The sequence below is a fragment of the Sciurus vulgaris genome (assembly GCF_902686455.1).
Source record: "Sciurus vulgaris genome assembly, chromosome: 5".
In the NCBI taxonomy this organism is placed as follows: domain Eukaryota; kingdom Metazoa; phylum Chordata; class Mammalia; order Rodentia; family Sciuridae; genus Sciurus; species Sciurus vulgaris.
In genome coordinates, this window is record NC_136465.1 from 69785233 (window position 1) to 69811042 (window position 25810).

General features: G+C 41.9%; 1 pseudogene across 1 annotated transcript in view; it reads left to right on the top strand.

The window, feature by feature from the left end:
* Positions 1 to 25810, top strand: part of LOC306662202 (voltage-dependent L-type calcium channel subunit alpha-1C-like) — a 143267-nt pseudogene that overhangs the window by 61456 nt on the left and 56001 nt on the right. Inside the window, exons 14-20 of the transcript XR_013766653.1 lie at positions 753 to 859; positions 1284 to 1359; positions 1874 to 1926; positions 2220 to 2353; positions 3776 to 3983; positions 5575 to 5727; positions 6363 to 6471. The product of XR_013766653.1 is annotated as a voltage-dependent L-type calcium channel subunit alpha-1C-like (transcript). The remainder of the gene's footprint in view (positions 1 to 752; positions 860 to 1283; positions 1360 to 1873; positions 1927 to 2219; positions 2354 to 3775; positions 3984 to 5574; positions 5728 to 6362; positions 6472 to 25810) is intronic.

Here is a 25810-nt window from a genome sequence, read left to right on the forward strand (position 1 = left end):
CATTCTTCACCCTTGTCCTACATTACGGCCTCTGAACACATGGCTCATGCCCTTCCTTAAAGTGCTCCGGATTCTATCTAGAAGGGAAACAGTCACATTGTGCTTAGAACATTTGACATAGATCCTAAGCACTATTGAGGGCCAAGGAGAAGGATGCTAATGGCCAGAATTATTGGTAGAACATTTCTCTGGGCACTAGGGTGACCAAGTGTCCCAGTTTGTTTAGAATGCAGGACTTTTTAGTGATGTGATTAAGTCTCAGGCAAACCAGAACAGTTGTTCACCCTTCTGTACATGCTCCCTTTTTCTCCTAGATAACTAGTATTCTAGATGACTCTGAAGTTAAGAGGATGGAAATGTGCATATAGAGTAAACCTGGCCTAAATAGCATCAGGCAGGGGTCCTAAAGTGCTAGAGCCATTGTGGACTATTGATGAGGAAGAGGAAAATCAGAGAGGGATGGTGGGTCATTTGAAAGGGCTTTGAGCACCATAGTGAAGAGTCTGATGCCTGGTAGAAGAAGAAGCCTTTACACAGCCTATGCTGGGAGATTGTTTGGTGGCGGAGTGAATGTTTGCAGAACCATTTCTGGCCAACAAGTGTCCTTCCTCAGTCCTTCCTCTTCCCCTTGTGCAGTGCTTGGGACCTGCTCAAGGCATACCGTGGGACGAAAGGGTGATAAAGCATGTGGGTGGTCTGTGAAATCTGAGCTAAGGTCACTCACACCCCTGTTTCTCTGTCCCTTCCTGCAGATGACTGCTTATGGGGCTCTCCTACATAAGGGCTCTTTCTGCCAGAACTACTTCAACATCTTGGACCTGCTCATGGTTAGCGTGTCCCTCATCTCCTTTGGCATTCAGTGAGTAGAGCTCTCTTAGCCCACATGAGGACATGAACCTAGGAATGGGTGTCAGAAAAGACATCAAATCCTGGAGAGTCTTTCTGCAGGGCCACCACAGTGGGACTATGATGTGAATAGCATAGGGTCTCTGACGTCACACAACATGGTGGCTTTGGTTTCTGGTGTCCATATGCTCAATGGTGTGACACTTGAGGGTATGCTGATACTCAGAAATATGTTTAAATGTCTAGATTTTGCCACATCAGGTAGATCCAGTTCCATTATAGAGAAACAAGTGTCCCCATTACCTTCCTACCTCCTCCACCATGTGCCCAGGACTCTTGGCTACACTTCAGCTACCACTCAAGCTTCCCAGAATAGAGGAGGGAGGAACTGGAAGGAGGCATCACTCCACCAGACTAAAGGCCTCCTGCCCTCTCAGCTTTGCCTTCTCCTTAGTTCACTGCCCTTCTTCCCAGCCAGAACAAAATAGGGACTTTTCACTGTCTGGAAACGGAGTCAGTCACTTGCTGAGACCCTACAGCAGGTACTTATTGTCAGTAGCATCACATATGAACTTTACCCCCTAGTTCTAGGCCAGGGTCCCCCACAGTTTCTTCTCTTTTCTGCCTTCATCTCTTTAGTTCTTCTATTTTCTCACACCAAGGATTCTTCCCTTGCCCTTCCCCACCCAGCGCATAAACTTTCACTGATTTCCTCCCATCTAACTCCCCCTTCCAACCCCAGCTCCACTTCTTTCTTCCTCTCAAGACCTTCCTTGACAGTTCAGCTTTATTGGATGGGAGTTTCCTATTTTTGAATTCCAGTGGTACTTGCAGAACTGAGTGTCTCTATTCTCTGACTGCTCTGTGTATGTATGTCACACCTGCCCCTTTGGATTCTGCTCATCTTGAACTTTTTACCCCACAGCTTCTAGCTCAGTGCTAGGCTAAAGAGATGCTCATTAATCATTTTGTGATGGATTTATCGATTAAGGAACATTTCTAATCGCCTTGTTCTTATGCCTTCTAGGAAAAGCTCTATACCTGCTCAGATAGTTCAAAACAGACTAAGGCAGAATGCAAGTAATATAGACTGGAGGGCAATGGGTGCCCAGGCTGCCTAACTTGGAGAGATGGGGGACTTGGTCTCAGGAGGGACAGCTAGGCTATTACCCACATGTAATCTGATTCTGATGTGACAAATGATAGTATCTCTTTCTGAAGGTTCTACCCACTGAAGTATTTCCCAATAACTGGAATTGTGTGGTTTCATTCTACATAGTTCCATTCCACCCAGTATGCCAGGAGTCATTGGCAGCAGGTCAAGCGTGAAGGGAGTTGGAGAAGCTGAATCACTTTTTATCCTCTTCTCTCAGGGGTAACTACATCATGTACAAGGACCACCCTATCATCCAGCCCCCCAGCTGGGAGAACAGCAAGTTTGATTTGACAATGTTCTGGTGACCATGATGGCTCTCTTCACTGTCTCAACCTTTGAGGGATGGCCAGAGTGAGTATGAAAACCAATTTCCATCCTCCCTGATACTGGAGGCCCTAGACATTGATTGTCTACCCATAACACAAGTTTTGTTAATGTCCCTCATTCCTTCCCAGAGATCATACTTGTGTCCTCTCCCTGAAATAAGGGTGTGTTTCTAGAATAATCTGTAAGCCATAGTCACTGCTGAAACATAGACTCATCTACAAAATGTCAATGTTTTATTTTATTTTGTTTATTTCATGGTTGTGGGAATCAAACCCAGGGCCTAGCATGTTCTAAGTAAGTACTCTACCAGTGAGCTACAGTCACAGCTCAAGAAGTCAAAATTTTAGAAACTCCAACAAAAAATGAGTGTTTTAATAGCCCCCCTTTCCCAACCTCAGCATGAGCTGCAAGGTCAGGAGTCTGGCATTACCCTCGTGAGATATTGGGAGAGTTTCTCCAAGTATGCTCCCTTTGTTCACCATGGAGTTCCACTTTACTACTCCCAGTGTAGGTAAATGTATCTGAGATGTCTCTGTTTATTAGGCTCTACTCCAGTCTCTTAGAGGAAGTCTTGGTGACATTTACAGTGGAAAGTAAGAAAAAGATGAGAACCTGGGTCCTAGTCCCTCTGCAGAGGCAGATCTTTCACACCTAGACCCACCTGCTGGCCTTTTATTCTACATCCCCTCTGGCAGGCAGCTTGACCATCAGGTGCTCCATACATCTTTGTATAGATGCCTTCAAACCTCCCTCCTGTGGTACATGGGTCTTAGACAAGAGTCCCCATTATTATATGGCAAAATGTAGGTAAGAGCTAGAGAAGAACCAAGTACTCACAGGGTTACAAAGGAAGGGAAGGAGATAATCCCTGTCCACACAGAATACAAACTTAATGAGACATATTGCCCAGGTGCAAATGAATGGCATACATGTGTAAACCACTTAAGTATAAAACCAAACCATTCTGGATAATCTGAAGCATGGTTCATGTTAGTATTTTTATCTATTTGAATATTTTCTCTTCAATTTATTTTATGTTCACTCTAACCTCATCTGAGTCCATGCCAGTTTGCAAAGTTGTTTTAATATTTACCCATATTTTTGAATTTGAAATCAATATCCATGATTCATGTTACATTTAAATAGTTCTTGACACTTTCACCACACCTTCATATACATTATGTCAATTACCCAACAAGTTAGGAAAATTGGGAATTATTGTCTCCATTTTACAGATGAAGAATCTGAGTCTCAAGAGATTAAGTGATTTATTCAAGGCCACATGACCAGGAAGTGGCATAACAGAGACTTGAATCCAGACCCTCTGGCTTCCAGCCCAGAGTCATTACCCTTGATCCCAGGGATTCCTAGGAAATGCAGTGCCATCATTCCACAGAGGTGACACTGCTTCTCTAGTTCCCTCTGTGAGATCTGCCCCTCCTGCAGGCTGCTGTACCGCTCCATTGACTCCCATACAGAAGACAAGGGCCCCATCTACAACTACCGCGTGGAGATCTCCATCTTTTTCATCACCTACATCATCATCATTGCCTTCTTCATCATGAATTTCTTCATTGGTTTTGTCATCGTCACCTTCCAGGAGCAGGCAGAACAAGATTACAAGAACTGTGAGCTGGACAAGAACCAAGGAGCTTTCTAGGAAGGAAAGGAGAAATGCAAGGAGGGAAGTACGGCCCAGGTAAGGGATGGCAGCAAGTGATAGCCTGTGACCTACCCAGAAGAGAGGTGAAAGTTCAGGGGTAGATCTATGTGGTACCAAGGCCTTCTTCCTCTCCTCAACCAGTGCAGTTTTTGCTCTTCTTGCCAAAGAAATGCAGATCCCTGCAAATTCCAGATCTGGAAAAAGTATTCAGCCAATAAGAACATGGCTTTCCATTTTGAGGGAGTCTATGCAAAGGGAGTGCAAATCCTTGCCCATCTCAGATAGGACAGACATACAGTCAACAAATGCATGTTAAGCCCTGTGCGGTGAAAAATGTCTTATGCCCTATATAGAAACTGACAAGTTAGAAGGTACCCAAGTGGGTGGTCCCATTGATAAAAAAGAAGAGAAACTAAAACAATGAAGCAGCTAGAGCTTTTGGGATGAACAAGAGAACAGTTTTAGGAAACCACTCAAATGTTTTCTTAAATGAAACACAGAGGGCTGTGCAGGAGGTGGGGACAGGAAATAGGCTACATGGGAGTGAGATAGTGATGCCAAGTAGTTAGACCTGTTCTGTTAGCTGGCTGCTCTGTTGGTGAGTAATGAGGTTGTTAAGGTAGGAAATAGGTATAGCCACCAAGGTCAGTTTACCATTGTTCCCAGTGGGAACAGGACCATGAAAATACATCCTTGTTTTTGCTTACAGGAAGAAGCTCAGAAAGAACAGCATGGTTAGCTTTACCCCAATTAGGAGAGTTGGACCCCTCATAGGATTTAATGTCCACATTTTAGGTTTAAACTCATCATTCTGGTGGTTGTGTAGACTTTGGATTGAGAGGAGGAAAGGAAGGCAGGAGGCCAATTAGAAAATGTAGATAAGAGATGCTTAGAGCCTGACCTAGTATTAGTTAATGATAGTAGAGATGAGAAGAGTAGAAGGAGGTAAAGTTATAAGGCATGGGGACTAGACATGGTGACTGAGGGTTGAGGTTGAAGTGACTTCCTGGTTCCTGATTTGGAAATCTATGTGGAGGAGTGCACTGATCTTTGCTAGAATCCTAAGAACCTAGTTAGCCCAGAATCTCTTCCGCATCAGTGAACTATGTCTTCTGATTCTTAGACATTGGAAAATAAGGAAGATGGATTTAGGATAGGAAATAAAAGTGGAAGTGAGAATCTGTGGTATGGGAAATGATTAAGGAGAAAATTAAGAATGAGTAAATCAGTGTTTATCAGGTGTCAACCATCTGCTAAGCAGTATACCAGCCATTACTAGATTGGAAAAAAAAAAAAAAAAAACTTATGCTCTAGACAGATTTGACAAGAAGGGACTCTCCTTGATTAGGGGATGATTTTGGATGGAAAATCCAAAAATTCCCCAAATTCCATCTGAAATCTGTGTGTGAATTAGAGCAATAGATTATTTCCCTGACTTCCTGAGAACAACTCCACTGTAGGGCATGTGGTTTAATGTACATTCCCACCATCCTCTTCCCTCACCCCCACATCATTCAGGTAACTAATCCCACTCTCTCCCCACTTTCATCCCTCTCGTCACTGTGCCCACTCCCAGTGACAGTGTGTGGAATATGAGCTCAAGTCCCAGACCCTGCAGAGGTACATCCCCAAGAACCAGCACAAGTACAAACTGTGGTATGTGATCAACTCCACCTACTTTGAGTACCTGATATTTGTCCTCATCCTGCTCAACACAATCTGCTTGGCCATGAAGATCAATCCAAAGGCGAACCTGATCTTGCACAGGGAGAATGGTATTAGAGGAAGTAAAGTGTAAAAGAACTGCATACTTTCTCACTTGTCACCTTCCTAGTATCCAAGGGAAACAGAAAGAGCAAAAGAGCTATCCTCTTCTCCCATGTGAACATAGAAAAGTATCCCTTCCCAAGGATGAGCTCCCCTCAGGGACCTTATGAAAGAATCCATGGGGCCCTAGGTTTATAAAATGAAGAGTGAAGGAAATTAAGAACCAAGAAAGTGAGCTTGAAGTATCATTGTTATTACGAAGGCATGGATATGGAGTTGAATTCTATACCCATTTGTCTGCAAGGATATCAGCTCATGCCAGGGCTCTTGAGTGCCAGAAGCCCCCACAAAGTCATCACACCCAATTCAAATTGGTGCAGAACTCTGCCAACCCTTATTTTCAGAGACGGTAGAGAACAGAAGAAGTTATAGGCTCTCCTGAATCCACCTGGCTGCCCAAGGAAAGGTGGATGGTCTTCTGGGGGTTGTTTCAAGGATGATCTCTGATGAGATGAGGGTTTCCAGGAAGTTTGGGCCAAAAGGGTGAAGAGGCAGTAGATTCCTTTCTCATGTTCTAGTTCCTCCTGTCTTCCCTTCACTCAGCACTATGACCAGAGCTACCTATCAAAGTCACCATGAACATTCTCAACAAGCTGTTCACTGGCCTCTTCACTGTGGAGATGATCCTGAAACTTATGGCCTTAAAACCCAGGTAGGCCTCTGAGAAAAGGCTGGTTGACAGGCATCAGGGAGAGAATGAAAAGGGGGTGTGGGGGCACACATGCTTAAAAGAGGAGAGTGAGAGACAGAAATTGTCAGTGAAGAACCATTTTTTCTCAATGATAAGTGCCTCAAGTTCTATGACTGCAAGGAGTTGAACCAGGATTTCAGCCATGACTGGGATGCACAGGAAGCAGATTCCTCCATGAACTGAGCCATGGCCCTTCTCCCATTTCTTGACCATATAATTCAACCTCATGTGAAAAATTCAACCAGGGATGAATTTGTTCAGGAGTCTGGGTCCCAGCCTACAGACACCTCCTGTTCCCTCCCTCAGAGGCTATATCATTGCTCCCTTATGTCCTTCAGCATAGAAAGGGTAGTTATCTATAAATTTCTGTGTTACTCTAATAGGAAGCTCCTTAAAAGTAACAGAAGGTTAGAACCATTGTCTGAATGGACATCATAGGCAAAATTGGATTACCTGCCACTTTGGATTATGTGCTCTTTCTAGCCAGTACCACCCCCATTGTCCTGAGAGTTACAGGAACAGGTTGGTGTGAGCAGTGCCTTCCATCCTTGGCCTCTGTAGACAGGTCAGAATCACAGGCATTCACTGGCCTTGGCTACACCACTTGGGCAGCTATTTCTGAGGGAGGCTCTACCAGCAGCTTAGGGACTCCCATGGCCACCAACAGCTTTTGGAGAATGATGAGAAGGAAAGTTTGGAGAATTACAAACTTGAGAAAAATATTTCCAGCTTTCAGAACCTTCTCTTTCCCTCTTCACTAATTTTCACAGATCAACAGGAGCAAAAAGAATGAGTCTCTGCCCATATCCTCTATGTTTATTCAAATTTTTACTTGTTCCAGGATTCACTAATAATTTTGTTATTAGATCTATGTTCATTAACAAGATATCCATAACCTTCTTTGAATTAAGTCACCTAACATTTTTTATAATGTCCCAAGTGCTACATACACATCATTGTATGTAGTCCTTAAAGCATCCCCATAACATAGGTATTAACACACCCAACATAGGGAGGAGGGAAACAATGTGCCCAATATCAGTTGTACTACTCTTAAGTGGCAGAACTGCTATTGGAATCTAGCACCTCTGACTTTAGAGTTGGTGTTTTCTAAACTGTGAACACACATTTTTCCATGTCAAGTGTTAAACTGAGTACTTTTCAGAAAGAAAGAAATAGTCTTTGAGGCACTTAAAAAAATAAGACCAACAATATTCTTGCAGTGCTGATTCTTCTTTTATTCAAAGAATTCCCAGGGATCTTGGCTAATCTTCAGAGAACAAGACTCCTAATGAGCATCATTTGGTAATAGTGTTCCCTACCTCTTTCAAAGAAGTAACTGTATTCTTGATCACTTTGACTTCCAAGTTCAGTCCCATTTAGGGGATAAAGTATATCCTAACCTAGAAATAACCAGAAAATTGCCCTATCGTCTGTGGGGCCCACAGTATCTCTGCCCACATGTGACCCTATTCCAAGCCTGGGGGCCCAAGAGCACTGACAGGTTCACTATCACAGCAGCATGACAGGGTAAAGCTGAGATATAGGATCACTGCCAAACTGAGCTTCAGTCTCAGATGATAGCCTCTTAGTCGAGAAACTGGCATTGTTTTTATCTGGCAACCTAAATTATAAAGTGTCTCCTACTTTCCTCATCCCCTGGTTTTCTATCATGAAAAGACATGGAAAAATATGAAAGACTATTCCCAGAGAAGGAAGAAAGCATCTTGGAACCCTTTGAATTTCACACATGACAAGGTCAATCTGTGGTATAGAGAGAAAAGAGCCTGGCATCATTGTATACATCTGTAGTCCCAGCTATTTGGGAGTGTGAAGAGGAAGGATTGCAGGTTTGAGACCAGACTAGGCAACTTAGCAAGACCCTGTCTCATTATAAAATAAAAGAGGCAAGGAACCATGTGCAGTGGTGCACACCTGTAATCCCAAAGGCTCAGGAGGCTGAGACAGGAGGATGGTGAGTTCAAAGCCAGCCTCAGCAATAATGAGGTGCTAAGCAGCTCAGTGAGATCCCATCTCTAAATAAAATACAAAAACATAGGTCCAGGTATGTGGCTTTGTGTTTGAGTACCCATGAGATTAATCCCCAGTACCAAGAAAAAAAGAAAGAAAGAAAAAGAAAAAGAAAAGCCTAGGGATATAGCTTAGTGTGAGTCTTCAATACAGGAAGGAAAGAAAGAGAATGAATCTATAAATTCCCCTAAAGGGACTTGTAACAATAGAGGGGAAAAGGCCACTGGCTCAAACCACACAGAGGTGACGAGTTGGGAGCGGGATTGAGGTGTATCAAGTCCCTGAATCCTCTCTATGCAATGTTCTTCATTAAGGAATATATTCCAGGAAGAGTATCCTCAAATTTTTAGGAGAAAAAAAAAAACAGAAACCTCTTGAAACTGATAGAAATATCTAGCTGGCTCTTGTTTAATGATTAGTGGCTTCTAATAGTGTACCTGAAATACATAACAACTTTCATATCCCACCATTAAGTAAAATTCTGTTCTGAACTTCCTATTTCACATGGCATGATTATTTATATATCATACAAATGAGTTTGTACTTTCAAATATTCACTGTGAAAGGATAATTAAGCAGTAAGAAGTAGAAATTAGTCAGCTTTGCAATACTACTACAAACTACCAGAAGCAACTAATTGATAAAGAGAAAAGGAGCTATTTATTTATAGTTTTGGAAGTGTAGGCAGGATGCCTAAATCTGGTAAGAGTGGTAGATGGTGGCATATCATGGCAGGAGGACATATAGGAACAAAATAGTCACATGTGCAGCCAGAATGCAGAGGGAGAACAAGCTAGGCTCCCATAGTCCGTTTCTAGTGAACAACCCTGTGATCTAAGGACCTCCCACTAAGTCCAATGATTCCACTAGCCAACAGTAGTTTCACCCTGGGGACTAAGTATTAAACACTTAATCTTTAGGGGACATTCAATATTCAAACTGTTGCAGTTGACATTAATCATAGTCAGAGGAAAATTGTCTGAGGGGTGAATGCTTGGATTTTCATCTCTACCCTTTCTGTCTCTCTGCCTGGTTGGTGGGTTGATCTATCAGTAGAGCAGTTTGTATGATTGATTCCATCTTTTATTGTCTTCACAGTGGTTGATGTTCCCAATTTCTTCATTTCTACATATTATCTCCACCACTCCTTGGAAAGTGAATTTAATCAAGTAAATCCCTGCCCTAACTCCATTTGACCAACTCCACCACTCCTTGGAAAGTGAATTTAATCAAGTAAATCCCTGCCCTAACTCCATTTGACCAACTCTTTAAATCCATACTTTGTTCATGCTAGAAAAATTTCTCAAAAAAAATAGAGAACATAAATTAGTATAGAAAAATTCAGCCCCCACAAATGTTAGGAATCTGTGGAAATGGTCTGAAGAAAGTGGATAATATTAGTATTGATTTTGATAATTCATAGCAAGCCAGAGGAAGTTCCTTTCCTAGAAGTAGAAGATAATTAGCTGGAGATACCTGGATGATACCTGGGCCCTACATGATTATCAAGATCAAGCTGGTCAGCATGGAAAAAGGTTGGGTTGGAATGGTTGGACAAGATAAATTGTCATCCTGTCATGAGCTGAAATTTATCATCAAAGACAGGGAAAAAAATGTAAGATACCTTTTATATAAGCACTGAAAAATTTCTAGTCTGAGGAATAAAGCTAACAAAAAGTGGCTGAGCTCTCTATAGAGAAAATGTTACAGAGAACTAATAAAGAAAAACTGAAGTGGGAGAGAGATGTTTGTGACTGGAAAACTAAATATTATTAAAATCTCATTTCCCCTCAAACTAACCCATAGATTCAAGATAATCCAAATTAAAATTCCCAAATTGATCTTTTCCAAGGTGATAAGGGGAGGAGAAAAGGGGCCACAAGCAGATACTTTAGGTCAATAAGATGACCTGCATGGTCCCAAGGTTTCTGCCCATTTTGGCAGCTCTGAGGTCACCATGGAGGAAGAGTGCAGGAGCCTGGTAGAGCAAGTAGTGTTAGCCACAGTAGTGTTATGCACTCTCAGCTCACAGGTTTGGGTACCAGAAGGCAAGATGATGTCACTTAATTGCCTATAATTTGTTGTTGACAATGTCTCAGCAAAAACAGCAAAGAGAGGAAGAGTGGAGTTGATGATGAACTAGTGGTGGGGCTGGCTACATGCTTCTCCCACTTACACAAAGTGGATCTTCCCTGGAAGGCAGGAGATCACTCCAAATGGAAGGTTCCAAACTATTCCCTTTCCCTTGAACTCCCATGTGGGTCATGGAGGGGTGGGGAAACAAGTGTTGCTACTTCTAAGAGTCATCTCATCTCCCTTGGTTAGAGACATCCTGTTGGGCTGTTGCCCACACAGGGACTTACCCATTGACTCTCACTACCTCCCCAATGGAAAGACACCAGAGGGGATTTGTCCCTGGCAGCTCTCTGTTATCAAAACCCTGGCCTCACCTTCAGTTTTCTCCTAGCCTAAGAAGAGTCCAGAGAGAGCAATGGAAACAAAGTGAAGATAATCATGGCCCTCCTGGCTCCAACTTTCTTGAATAAAAGCAACTTAAGCCTTGGAGTTCACTTTCATGTTTCAAGAAAAATTAGAACCCAAAGGCATTTCAAACAAAAATGGTGAAATAAAACCTCTAGCAGCATTATCTCATATAATGTTCCACAACTATAAAGATGTTCTCTACACACCATGTATGATGTAACCACTAGCCTCCTGTGCCCATTGAACACTTGAAATGTGGCTACTGTACTGAAGAATTCATTTAAATTTTTTTCATTTAGACTAATTTAGGTTTACATTTATAGAGCCATATGTGACCAGCTGCTATGTTGGGTAGCCAAGCTCTGGTCCTGCTTCTTTCCCATGACATCCCAGGTTCTGCTCTCCTCTATCTCTCCTGGCATCGTTATCCCAGCTGCTCCAGCTTCATGAAGCCAGGTGCTCTAGCTCATCCTCCTCACTCTCTTTCCATCTGACTGTTTTCTGACAGAAATTGACTCAGAAGTAGTGGAAGCTATTGTGATTGGTAAGACCATCTCTTTCCCTGAGATCCTCCAGTGTGGCTGTTTTGACTCTGTCAGTTCATGCTGTCATCCCTGGATTTCCCCAGTCTTGAGACAGTTGCAAGCACCAAGGTCCTTTCCCTGTAGACTTTGTCCTACCCAGACCCTAAACTGTTCCTATTGAAGGCCAAGTGCTTTAGGAGACCCATACTTACAGATATGGTCTGAAATTTGTCTTGCTTCTGTAGTCCATTACAGGGTTTGTCCATGGTGGACACAAGCTACTCTTTTTCCCAGGTCACAGGACTTCTAATTAGTATTTTAGTACCCTAGTAACACTGAAATCTGAGAGCCCTAATCACATACCTGGTTCTTACTGACCCTTTCCCCTAGGCACAGTACTTTGTCCTTTTCCATCCCAGTTGTTGGTCAGAGACTTGCTGCCAGATGACCTTGATGCCACTTCCAGAGTGGAAGGAACTTCTTACTGTATGTACTTCCAGCCTGGCTGCACCTGGCATCCTCACCCTGCCACTGCCTCTTTGCCTAGGCCCCAGCTTGCCTTGCAGAAGGCCCTCTAAATTGGAGCTGTGACTCCTGCCTCCCCCAAACACAGAGGACTTGGCTGACATTTCCAGAGCTGCTCATGGGGCAGTAATTCAGCTGCTACTATATATTCTCTGCTTTGGGGGCTTACTTGAAACCCTGGTTATCCTTTAGGAAAAAGGAAAAGATGGCAATGAAGACTTTCCACTTCTCATAGGACAGAAAGAGGTAAGGTGGGTAGTGATGGTGAACACTGACAAAAAAGGTAACTCCTCCCAGGAGACTAGGCTTGGAAGGCACAGATCTAATTTTACTTAGGATTGTACAAGACATATATAGGCAAATTATCCAATCAGGTTAAGATGCTTCTTAAAACATAACAGAACCAACCTACAGGTAAGCTATATGTCATACTAATGTACACAAACCAAGTATCCCTAAGCGATTCTGTCCAGCAACAAGTCTGAGACAAAGGACTGGGGGAAGGGTAAGCTCCAGCACACAGCATGAGGCAAGGCAGCACATGCGAGCTCACATCACAGCTTGCTGGGATGCTTGATGAGCAAGGCTTCCCCTCAGCTCATCAGCCTCAGTAACTTCAAAAAGCCTACAATCCATGGCAAGTCTTTACTATTTCCTCAGTTTCTCTGTCCAGGCTGTTTGGTTTATTTAGACCATGGTGTCAGCGACTGCTGTCAGATAAGGTTGAGGAATGTTCCCTTTACTCCCATCCTTAGTCTCTTGTCCTGAGGAGTCCAACAGTTGGCTTCAGCTGGTTGGGAGTGAGATGAGTCATAACTAGAAGGAGGTCTGGCTACCAGAATCAGAGCGACTCAGGACTGAGGAGGTCAAGTGCACTGTCTGCTGGGCACAGCATTGCTCTGGTCTGACCCACATACCCAACACCTGAGCTATGAGAGGAAAGAGCCAGAAGACTCTCAAATGGACTTCCTAATGACTGACATTGTGGAGTTCTGAAGGCCAATATGCTCTCTTTTTTTATTAAAAATCATAAATTTATATAGGGCAATGTTGTTTGATTCATTCTGTTATTTTTTCCCTCCCCCCCCTCCCCTCCCACTCCTCCTTTCCCTCTATACAGTCCTTCCTCCATTCTTACCACCCTCCTTATCCCTAACCCTAAATCTAACCCTAACCCTAACGCTAACCCCTCCTACCCCCCATTATATGTCCTCATCCGCTTATCAGCGAGATCATTCGTCCTTTAGTTTTTTGAGATTGGCTTATCTCACTTAGCATGATATTCTCCAATTTCATCCATTTGCCTGCAAATGCCATAATTTTATCATTCTTCATAGTGGAGTAATATTCCATTGTATATATATGCCACAGTTTCTTTATCCATTCATCAACTGAAGGGCATCTAGGTTGGTTCCACAATCTGGCTATGGTGAATTGCAATACCAGATCTTCAACTCTACTACAAAGCAATAGTAACAAAAACGGCATGGTATTGGTACCAAAATAGACAGGTAGATCAATGGTACAGAATAGAGGACATGGACACAAACCCAAATAGATACAATTTTCTCATACTAGACAAAGGGGCCAAAAATATGCAATGGAGAAAAGATAGCCTCTTCAACAAATGGTGCTGGGAAAACTGGAAAACCATATGCAACAGAATGAAATTAAACCCCTATCTCTCACCCTGCACAAAACTCAACTCAAAATGGTCAAGGACCTCGGAATCAGACCAGAGACCCTGCATCTTATACAAGAAAAAGTAGGTCCAAAACTTCAACTTGTTGGCTTAGGATCAGACTTTCTTAATAGGACTCCCATAGCCCAAGAAATAAAAGTGAGAATCAACCACTGGGATAGATTCAAACTAAAAAGCTTTCTCTCAGCAAAGGAAACTATCAGTAATGTGAAGAGAGAGCCTATAGAGTGGGAGAATATCTTTGCCACTCATACTTCAGACAGAGCACTAATTTCCAGAATCTACAAAGAACTCAAAAAACTCTACACCAAGAATACAAATAATCCAATCAACAAATGGGCTAAGGAAATGAACAGACACTTCACAGAAGATGTACAAGCAATCAACAGATATATGAAAAAAAATGTTCATCATCTCTAGTAATAAGAGAAATGCAAATCGAAACTACCCTAAGATTACATCTCACCCCGATTAGAATGGTGATTATCAAGAACACAAGCAACAATAGGTGTTGGAGAGGATGTGGGGAGAAAGGTACACTCATACATTGCTGGTGGGGTTGCAAATTAGTGCAGCCACTCTGGAAAGCAGTATGGAGATTCCTCAGAAAGCTTGGAACGGAACCACCATTTGACCCAGCTATCCCACTTCTTGGCCTATACCCAAAGGACTTAAAATTAGCATACTACAGAGATACAGCCAATATGCTCTTGAAAGTGTCTGAGCCTGAGAGAAAGTATTGGTGACCTTGAATTTTCTACACACAAAAGCAGCCTTCCTCTTACATGTAAGCATCCAAGCACATTTGTGTGGTGCAGGGGGTTCCCAAGTCTCTAGTGGCTTCCAGAGCATCTTTTCTCTGTATTCTTTCTTGTTCTTACAAATAAGACTTTGCTCTGGAGACTGACTGTTTGCACTGACATGAGGGGACACAGGGCATATCAAGAGAAGTGTTTGTGGATACCCTGATGATGTGGTCAAAATGAAAAGTGTTCCCACAATCTGACTTCTTTTCACAGGTTTGTTTCAAAAGGGACTCATAAAAGCTGGTTGGGGCTCTGAGTTCACCAGAGGGAGTACCTGTGGTAGGCATTTACTTGGCAAGAACACTCAGCAACCCAGTTTCCCCATCTACTTTGACAGATCTGTCCATGTCTTGACAATTCTTTCCTTAAAGGGCCAGCATCTATTTTCCTCTTGGCAAATAGCTTTTCTAGCATGACCTGAGAATTTTGTGGTCCATTTCTTCAGGGGTCTCCATGCTCTGTAGCTGCAAAGGCAGCTTCTGAGCCTGAGGGTCCACATTGTTTGGTATGGTCACACTGGCTTAGGTGTTGGAATTCTTGTCTCCAGGAGTGAGCTGTTCCCAGGAAAGGATTCAAGTTTCCAACATTTATCTGCAGTAAAGAAGTTGGGAGGGCAACCTCAATAGACAACTCAAGTCCAAGTCAAATAGCACATTTGCCATTTGACTTGAGAATGAGACCTACTTTACTACTCAGGCCAAGGTATCAAGATCAGACATGTTCTCTGTCTTTCAGAGGTGGCAAGTGGAGGGCATGCCAAAGGACAGAATCCTACATGTTGGCACTGTGACAGATACAGAGCAATGGGAGAAGAGGATGCATGAGCCTGTGTTACAGAAGCTGCAGGTCAGCATAGGAGAAGCCTAGCAAGTGCCACCAAGGCTCTAAGCTAGCTCACAGGAGCCTGGCCTCTCAGTTGCCATACTGTTGCAGAGCTGCTGTGTGTCAGTGTGCAAAAGCACAGCCTGTCAGTTCTTAAACTGCCAAAGTTTCCATTTTGTCCTACCATAGTGCATTTAGTGGAACTCTGGCCCTGCCATTCCTCTCTCTGCATCTGTTGCTAGGAGGACGCTGCTGGCATGATGCTTTCAGGCCTGGGCCAGCCTTCCTGGAAGGCAGGAGAGTGATTTCCACACTGTTCCATGGATTGTTGAAAGAAATTTCAAGACTCTGTATTTAGAGTCCAGTAAAGGACCAAAAGAAGGAAAGGGAAAGGAGATGACCAACAGAAAAGGATGAAATTGGGGCATTTTCTTTTTATGAAGTTGAGACTCTTCTAGAAATTTGGTTTGTTTTTACCAGATAATGGCATTGCCAGCTGAAATCTACTTTCTTTCCAACTTCTTTTCTGCCTATAATTGTACCACTCACCAATAATCACTTTCTTCTAACAATGTTAACTGTACATTTCTGCATGATGCATTAATTTTGTGAGGTTTTAATTTTTACAAAGGAAAATTTGCATTATTTCTTTGCTTAAACATCTGTTGCTGCCAGGTCCCACAATGAAAGAAGATTCTGGTTGATTGAGACCTGGGGAGCCTAAATCTCTCCCCCACTTCATATTGAATGAGTGAGTGGGAAGGGGATAAGAAGCTAATGGAAGCACTTACTCCTTCCCTTTCTCAGTTTCTCTATAAAATAGGAAGACTGACTGAGCAAGTCTTGGTGATCCTGAGCAACGCTGTGCCTACAAAGTAACTAAGACTTCAGGACAGGTTCACCCAGATGAAACTCAGCAGGATCCTATAACCTGGGGACCCAGACCTCTAACTCAATACAAAAGTAAATTCACCTCCAGCCTTATTGTGCTTTTTTTTTTTTTTTTTTTTTTTTGGTCCTTATTCCTTTTTTTTTTGTTGTTGTTGTTGTTTTATTTTATTGTAAACAAATGGATACATGTTACCTCTCTGTTTGTACATGGCGCAAAGGCATACCATTTGTGTAATCATAAATCCACATACAGTAATGTTGTTTGATTCATTCTGTTATTTTTTTCCCTTCCCCCCACCCCTCCCACCCCTCTTTACCCTCTATACAGTACTTTCTTCCTCCATACTTGCCCCCCTCCCTAACCCTAACTCTAACCCTAACATTAACCCTTCCCTCCCCCCCTTTATGTGTCATCCTCCACTTATTAGCGATATCATTCGTCCTTTGGCTTTTTGAGATTGGCTTATCTCACTTAGCATGATATTCTCCAATTTCATCCATTTGCCTGCAAATGCCATAATTTTGTCATTCTTTATGGCTGAGTAATATTCCATTGTGTATATATACCACAGTTTCTTTATCCACTCATCAATTGAAGGGCATCTAGGTTGGTTCCATAATCTGGCTATTGTGAATTGAGCAGCTATGAACATTGATGTGGCTGTATCTCTGTAGTATGCTGATTTTAGATCCTTTGGGTATAGGCCAAGGAGTGAGATAGCTGGGTCAAATGGAGGGTCCATTCCAAGTTTTCTAAGGAATCTCCACACTGCTTTCCAGAGTGGCTGCACTAATTTGCAGCCCCACCAGCAATGTATGAGTGTACCTTTCTCCCCACATCCTCGCCAACACCTGTTGCTTGTATTTTTGATAATCGCCACTCTAATTGGGGTGAGATGGAATCTTAGGGTGGTTTTGATTTGCATTTCTCTTATTACTAGAGATGTTGAACATTTTTCCATATGTTTGTTGATTGCTTGTACATCTTCTTCTGTGAAGTGTCTGTTCATTTCCTTAGCCCATTTGTCGATTGGATTATTTGTATTGTTGGTGTAGAGTTTTTTGAGTTCTTTATAGATTCTGGAGATTAGTGCTCTATCTGAAGTATGATTGGCAAAGATATTCTCCCACTCTATAGGCTCTTTCTTCACATTACTGATAGTTTCTTTTGCTGAGAGAAAGCTTTTTAGTTTGAATCTATCCCAGTTATTGATTCTTGCTTTTATTTCTTGTGCTATGGGAGTCCTGTTGAGGAAGTCTGGTCCTAGGCCGCCATGTTGAAGATCGGGACCTACTTTTTCTTCTATAATCTGCAGAGTCTCTGGTCTGATTCCAAGTTCCTTAATCCATTTTGAGTTGAGTTTTGTGCAGGGTGAGAGATATGGGTTAAGTTTCATTCTGTTGCATATGGATTTCCAATTCTCCCAGCACCATTTATTGAAGAGGCTATCTTTTCTCCATTGCATATTTTTGGCGCCTTTGTCTAGAATTAGAAAGTTGTATTTATTTGGGTTTGTGTCCGTGTCCTCTATTCTGTACCATTGATCTACCTGTCTATTTTGGTACCAGTACCATGCCGTCTTTGTTACTATTGCTTTGTAATAAAGTTGAAGTTCGGGTATTGCGATACCCCCTGCTTCATTTTTCCTGCGAAGGATTGCTTTAGCTATTCTGGGTTTCTTATTCTTCCAGATGAATTTCATAATTGCTTGCTCTATTTCTGTAAGGTACGTCATTGGGATTTTAATTGGGATTGCATTGAATCTGTATAGCACTTTTGGTAGTATGGCCATTTTGACAATATTAATTCGGCCTATCCAAGAACATGGGAGATCTTTCCATCTTCTAAGGTTTTCTTCGATTTCTTTCTTTAGTGTTCTGTAGTTCTCATTGTAGAGGTCTTTTACCTCTTTTGTGAGATTGATTCCCAGGTATTTTATTTTTTTCGATGCTATGGTGAATGGGATAGTTTTCATAATTTCTCTTTCTGAGGATTCCTCACTTATGTATAAAAATGCATTGGATTTATGAGCATTGATCTTGTAACCTGCCACTTTACTGAATTCACTTATGAGTTCTAACAGTTTTCTGATGGAATTTCCTGGTTCCTCTAAGTATATAATCATATCATCCGCAAATAGGGATAGTTTGAGTTCTTCTTTTCCTATTCGTATTCCTTTAATTTCCTTGGTCTGTCTAATTGCTCTGGCTAGAGTCTCAAGAACGATATTGAATAGGAGTGGTGAAAGAGGGCATCCCTGTCTTGTTCCAGTTTTTAGGGGGAATGCTTTCAGTTTTTCACCGTTTAGAATGATATTAGCCATGGGCTTAGCATAGATGGCCTTTACAATATTAAGGAATGTTCCCACTATCCCTATTTTTTCTAGTGTTTTGAGCATGAAGGGGTGTTGTATTTTATCAAATGCTTTTTCTGCATCTATTGAAATAATCATGTGATTCTTGACTTTAAGTCTATTGATATGGTGAATTACATTTATTGATTTCCAGATGTTGAACCAACCTTGCATCCCTGGGATAAAACCCACTTGATCGTGGTGCACTATCTTTTTAATATATTTTTGTATGTGATTTGCTAAAATTTTATTGAGAATTTTCATGTCAATGTTCATTAATGATATCGGTCTGAAATTTTCTTTCCTCGATTTATCTCTGTCTGGCTTGGGTATCAGGGTAATATTGGTTTCATAGAATGAGTTTGGGAGGGTACCCTCCTCTTCTATTTCATGGAATACTTTGAGAAGTATTGGAATGAGCTCTTCTTTAAAGATTTTGTAGAACTCGGCTGAGAACCCATCTGGTCCTGGACTTTTCTTTGTTGGTAAGCTTTTGATGACCTCTTCTACTTCATTACTTGAAATTGTTCTATTTAAATTGTGTATGTCCTCCTCGTTCAATTTAGGCAATTCATATGTCTCTAGAAACCTGTTGATGTCTTCAAAATTTTCTATTTGGTTAGAATATAGTTTTTCAAAATAGCTTCTAATTATGTTTTGTATTTCAATCGTGTCTGTTGTGATATTTCCTTGTTCATTCCGAATTTTGGTGATTTGGGTTTTCTCTCGTCTTCTCTTTGTTAGTGTGGCTAAGGGTTTGTCTATTTTGTTTATTTTTTCAAAGAACCAACTATTTATTTTGTCAATTTTCTGTATAGTTTCTTTTGTTTCAATTTCGTTGATTTCAGCTCTGAGTTTAACTATTTCCTGTCTTCTACTACTTTTGGTGTTGGTCTGTTCTTTTTCTAGGGCTTTGAGCTGAAGTGTTAGGTTGTTTATTTGTTGATTTTTACTTCTTTTATTGAATGCGCTCCATGAAATAAATTTTCCTCTAAGTACTGCTTTCATAGTGTCCCAAAGATTTTGATATGATGTTTCTTTGTTCTCATTTACCTCTAAGAATTTTTTAATTTCCTTCCTAATATCTTCTGTTATCCATTCATCATGTAATAGCATATTGTTTAATCTCCAGTTGTTGGAGTAGCTTCTGTTTTTTACTCTTTCATTTATTTCTAACTTCAATCCATTATGATCTGATAGAATACAAGGTAGTGTCTCTATCTTCTTGTCTTTGCTTACATTAGCTTTGTGGCATAATATATGGTCTATTTTAGAGAAGGATCCATGTGCTGCTGAGAAGAAAGTGTATTCACTCTTGGTTGGATGGTATATTCTATAAATGTCCGTTAACTCTAAATTATTGATTGTGTTATTGAGATCTATGGTTTCTTTGTTCAATTTTTGTTTGGAAGATCTGTCCAGTGGTGAGAGAGGCGTGTTAAAATCACCTAGTATTATTGTGTTATGGTCTATTTGGTTTCTGAAATTGAGAAGGATTTGTTTGACATACATGGATGAGCCACTGTTTGGGGCATAGATGTTTATGATTGTTATGTCTTGCTGATTTATGCTTCCCTTAAGCAGTATGAAATGTCCTTCTTTATCCCTTCTGACTAAGTTTGGCTTGAAGTCCATATTATCTGAAATGAGGATGGATACCCCAGCTTTTTTGCTGAGTCCATGTGCACGGTATGTTTTTCCCCATCCTTTCACCTTTAGTCTATGGGTGTCTCTTTCTACGAGGTGAGTCTCTTGCAGGCAACATATTGTTGGATCTTTCTTTTTGATCCAATCTGCCAGTCTATGTCTTTTGATTGATGAGTTCAGGCCATTAATATTCAGGGTTATTATTGAGATATGATTAGTATTCCCGGTCATTTGGTTCATTTTATTTATTTATTTATTTATTTATTTATTTATTTATTTATTTTGAGACGACTTGGTTCTTCCTTTATTTGACAATTCCTTTAGGATAGTTCCTCCCATTGCTGATTTGTTTCTTTGTTTTTCATCTCTTCCTCATGGAATATTTTGCTGAGAATGTTCTGTAATGCTGGCTTTCTTTTTGTAAATTCTTTTAGCTTTTGTTTATCATGGAAGGATTTTATTTCATCATCAAATTTGAAGGTAAGTTTTGCTGGGTATAAGATTCTTGGTTGGCATCCATTTTCTTTCAGGGCTTGAAAAATGTTGTTCCAGGCCCTTCTAGCTTTTAGGGTCTGGATTGAAAAATCTGCTGATATCTGTATTGGTTTCCCCCTGAATGTAATTTGATTCCTCTCTCTTGCGGCCTTTAAAATTCTGTCTTTATTTTGTATGTTGGGCATTTTCATTATAATGTGCCTTGGTGTGGGTCTTTGTAATTTTGTATATTTGGAGTCCTATAAGCCTCTTGTACTTGATCTTCCATTTCATTCTTCAGATTTGGGAAATTTTCTGATAGTATTTCATTGAATAGATTGTTCATTCCTTTGGTCTGTTTCTCTAAGCCTTCCTCAATTCCAATAATTCTTAAATATGGCCTCTTCATGATTTCCCATAGTTCTTGGAGTTTCTGTTCATGATTTCTTACCATCTTCTCTGTTTGTTCAACTTTGTTTTCAAGGTTAAATATTTTGTCTTCAATGTCTGAGGTTCTGTCTTCCAGGTGTTCTATCCTATTGGATATGCTTTCTATGGAGTTCTTAATTTGGTTTATTGTTTCCTTCATGTCAAGGATTTCTGTTTGGTTTTTTTTCAATATCTCTAACTCTTTATTGAAATGATCTTTTGCTTCCTGTATTTGCTCTTTTAACTGTCGATTGGTGCGATCATTCAGTGCCTGCATTTGCTCTTGCATCTCGTCATTTGCTTCCCTGAGCATTTTAATTATGTACATTCTGAACTCCCTTTCTGTCATTTCTTCTGCCATGCTGTCGTTGGGTTTCATTGATGTAACATCTAGATTTGTTTGCAGCATTTTCTTTCCTTGTTTTCTCATATTGTTCAGGTATCAGTTGACCGCTGTGATATTGCAGATTTCCTCTATTGTCTTATAATATCCTTGAAGATTTCTATTATATCCCCTCTTAGTCTTCAGTAGCCTGAAATCTTGGAGGAAGTTGATAATGCAGTGCTCCACAAGGGAGCTGACTCCCTAGGGGTGGTGGCCTTCCGGTGGGGTATATTCCCTGCTAGTGGGCAGAGGTACCTTCACTTGCTGATGAATGGTCATCCAGAAGGGAAGTAGGATGTGGGCTGATGCAAGACCAGTTTGGGCCTGTGTCTCTGATTTTACAGTCCTTTTGGGAGAACCTCACCCAACAGGGAGGAGTCACCCGGTGGGGAGGTCTCGCTGGTCGGTTTTCCTCCCAGAGGTTCCGTTCAATTCACAACTACCGCCTGGGCTGGGCAGCCTTCTTCTGCAATGTTCCCAGGGACCCGGACCTACCTCCTGGGCCTGGAAGCCTCACCCTTCGCATATGAATCTCCTTCGGCTGCCTCTCCTCAGAGAAGCTGCCTGCAGTCCTGGAGCCTTCGTTCTGCCCCTCAGTTTGTCTGTGGGGCCCTTCCACCAAGAAGCCGTCTAGGACCCTGCTCTGCACTTTTCGCCTGGCTATGCGGCCCCTCCTCTGAGCAGCCACCTGGAGCCCCTTACAATCGCTCCGAGTCCCAGTGACCCGCCACACGCCTTTTCCTCCGGCAGCCACCTGTTGTTCCGTGCGGTCGCTCTAAGACCAAGTGACCCACCACGCACCTCTTTCTCCACCAGGCAGTCACCCAGAGATCTGGTGCGTCACGAGTCCCAAGAACTCACTGTGCACCTTCTTGTTCCGACTGCCTCCCGTAGCCCTGGTGCAGTCACTTCGAGCCCAAGCACCCCGCCGCGCTCCTCCTCCTTCTCCAGACAAGCCCCCTGTGTTCAGGAGCGGATGCTCTGGGACCAAACCACTCACCACGCTGTTCCACCGGATAGCCGCCCAGAGCCCTGGCGCAGCTGCTCCAATTCCAAGCGATGTGCCGAGCCCGTATTTCTCCTTCTCCTCTGGGCAGCCCCCTGTGTTCAGGGGTGGTCGCTTTCAGTCCAAACAGCTCACCAAGCACCTTCTCCTTTGGGCAGCCTCCCAGAGCCCGGGTCGGTTGAGCCGAGTCCAAGCGCTGTGGTGAACAGCCACCTCTCCAATGCTCCCAGCTGTCTGCGATCACTGCTCTGGCCCTTATTCCTTTTTAAATGGATTCTTATTTGTTCTGGTGTTCTTTCATCTCCTATCCTGAGTTCATTTATTCTATTCTTTCACCCAGATTTCTGCCTGATGCCATGTGTTAGGCCACTTACCATCTCTGTGATAAAATTCCTGAGGCAATCAACTTAAAAAGAGGAAAGGTTCATTTTGGCTCACAGTTTTGCAGGTTTCTTCAGTCTATGGTCTAATGGTCTCATTGCTTTTGGGCCTATGTTAGTTAACTTTTATGTTTCTGTGACCAAACACCTGAAAAAAAAAAAAACAACCTAGAGGAGAAAACTTTATTTGGAGATCACAGATTCAGAAGTTTCAGTCCAAGGTCAGACAACTCTATCACTCTGGGCCTGAGATGAGGCAGAACATCATGGTGGAAGGGCATGGCAGAGGAATGTGGCTCTGTTCATGACATTCAGGAAGCAGAGAGATAAGGGAAGAGGCTGTGGGAAAGATGAACCCTTCCACAGCACACCTCCAATGACCCACCTCCTCTAGTCATGTCCCACCTTCCTTAGTTGCCACACAGTTAGTCCATTCAACTGAGAGTGGATTGATTAAGTTACAGCTCTGGCAATCTAATTAAGCTCATGCATTAACACAGTAGTTTTGTGGGACACCTCTTATCCAAACCATAACAGGGCCTGTAATGAGGTTGTGCATCATGGCAGGAGCATGGAACAGAGGATTCTGCTTACCTTGTGGCAACTGAGAAGCAGAAGACAAAACGAGAAGGGACTAGGACCCAATATCCCCTTCAGGAGCACACCCTCACTGACCTTACTTCTTCCCACTAGGCCTCACCTGCTGTAGGTTCCACCATCTCCCAATAGTGCCACTGGCTGGGGGCCAAGCCTTTAACACACAGTCCTCTGAGACACACTGAAGGTTCAAACTACAGCACATCTTAATGTAAATTTGGGGTTCATTTTAAAGCATCTGTGAAATTGGATTGTGTCAGACATAGCATCAACCATACTACAACCATCTCAAATGATCACCACCCTTTCCTGTAGCTAATGCAACTCATTACTGGGCTCCACCAGATTTCAGCTCAGTTTGTCACCATTTCTTCTCTTTCTCAGTCTCCTATGCCTTATCATTCTTCATATTATTAATTTCAAGAAAATTTACCTAGGTGGAGTTTGGCTAATGTTTTGCTGCACACCAAAATTACCAAAACCTAACAAATATTTATTGAGCACCTGACATGCTAGGCAGTGTGCTTGGTACCAGGAATGCACGATTGAATACAAGGCAGGCTGGTGAGCCCAGACTTGCCCAGATTGACTTTGAAGAATAGACATTTCTGACTTTGGTCACTCTTGTATCTTTTAGACTCCCCAGTTTACCATCTCATTCATTGCTAGAAAATTTACTGTCCCACCCAGCATTCATAGTCCAACTTAAAAAGAAACCATTAATAAACATATTGACTCATATTGTGTCAGTTTCTATGCCTGAGGTTAAGTGGCATTTGGAAGCTAAGAAAGGAAGTACTATATACTAAGTGTCTATGAAGAACCAGACATTGAGCTAGATGCTTTACTTCCCTTATCTCATTCTATCCACAAGACAAGTATGATGGTCTCCCGTTTTACATCTAAGGAAGCAAAAGGTCAGAGATAGTCTTTGTAACATCCCCATGATTGCAGGGGTAGTTTTGTTGTTGTTGTTGTTTGTATGTGATAAAACACAAACATAAATATTAATTCATGTAATCTTCACAAAAACTCTGAGATTTTAATGCAGATATAAAAGACTCAAAAGCTGAGTTCTTTCCATTGAAACCAGGAATGTGGCAAGACTGAGTCATTGCTTGCACTCTGAGGGTCCTCACCAAATGTTAGTTTTCTGCCTTCTAAGGAAATGAGAGACATGAAAGCAAGTCATGATCAAATGACAACTATATGGAATTTAATACGTGTCTTTCCACCTCCTCAAAGATCCCTTATCGCCCTTTTACCTCTCATTGCATAGATGTGGCTTTAGCCCCTGTTTTGCTAGATCAGCAGAGACCTTCTGGATTCCCTTTCTAAATCTGCATTGGCAGGTACTTTCAGGACAGAAAAGGCAGTCACCTGATAGGGGGCTCCAGAAAGTGAGGCAGTAGTCTAACACAGAGTCATTCATATTCATATGTGCAAGCACATACAAACACTTACAATGGAAGACTTACAAGTCATAGAAACAAAGATCAAATTGCTGAGTACCTTGGAGGCAGAAACTGTTCTATATTCATTTTCTTTTTTTTTTTTTTTGGGGGGGGGGGTTGCTGGGGTGCAAGCACTCTACCGACTGAGTTATCTCCCCAGCCCCTCTATATCCATTTTCTGTCCCATAAGAGCCATTCAGTGAAAGTTTAATGCACACATAAATGAATGAAAGAATGAGAACTAAAGAACTGGAAAATAATGAAAAGATTCAGAATATTAATGTCAAAAACATTAAGACCATTAATCTTTCATCAATGCAGAAATTCCTACACAAAATCCTGTCTCCTGCCATAAGAGACTCCTTATTTCTAGAGGCAGCTCTGTTGGAAATCTTTCTTTATACAAAACTGACATGTGCCCCTGTGTACTTCTACTTATCCATTCTTCTTTTCTCATCTTTTCTTTCTATAAATCATTTCTGAGCACCTCAATGATAATGTTGAGACATGGCAACATCTTTTTAGGGCTCACAATACCAGGTGCCCTGTAGAGGAGATATGACCAAGAAGTTATAGATGGGATAAGTGTTTTGATGGGGAAACGGGATAACCCTGAAGAGGAATGGAGACTAGTTTGAGCCATGCAGATCTGGAAGGAATGAGAAAAAGATCATTTCAGGCAGAAGTAAGAGTAAGGGCCCCAGTGTAGAGACCAACTCTATTATTTCTGGGAATTGAGAACAATGAGTGAGGAAGGAGAGTGGGCAGAGGTCCTTCAGGATCAAAGGA